The sequence below is a fragment of the Physcomitrium patens genome, chromosome 1 (assembly GCF_059467195.1).
Source record: "Physcomitrium patens ecotype Gransden chromosome 1, ASM5946719v1, whole genome shotgun sequence".
NCBI lineage: Eukaryota > Viridiplantae > Streptophyta > Bryopsida > Funariales > Funariaceae > Physcomitrium > Physcomitrium patens.
The window spans coordinates 834,666-835,148 of NC_143410.1; the positions used below are offsets into that span (position 1 = coordinate 834,666).

The 483-nt window shown below is 26.7% G+C and overlaps 1 pseudogene; it reads left to right on the top strand.

The window, feature by feature from the left end:
• The first annotated feature begins 330 nt into the window (after positions 1-330).
• LOC112292475 (5.8S ribosomal RNA) lies at positions 331-483 on the top strand (annotated as a pseudogene).

The window sequence follows — 483 nt, forward strand, 5'->3', positions numbered from 1 at the left end:
TCAGTAAATCTTATCATTTAGAGGAAGAAGAAATTGTAATAAGGTTTTTGTAGGTGAACTTACAAAAGGATCATTGCATGTACAAAACTACAAACAATCTCCTTTAAAAGTATCTTATTTATATAAATCACTTTTGTTGAGTGGTCAAACTTATTTTGTGTCTGATTGCAAAAATGCATAGCAGCACATAAGGCAAATTTAAACACAATACATATTATATAATGATTAATACATTTTTTTTTGACAAAATTTGTATCAAATTCCTATGAGCGCGTTCTTTTTTTTGAAAGAGAAGTTTCATGAATTGAAATTTTATGAATAATAAAATATAATTCTCAACAACAGATATCTTCACTCTTACAATGATGAAGAATGTAGCAAAATACAATATATAGTGTGAATTATAAAATTTCATGAATCATCAAGTTTTTGAATGCAAATTGTGCTTAAGGATTATCCAAGGGAATTCTTGCTAAAGCGTCA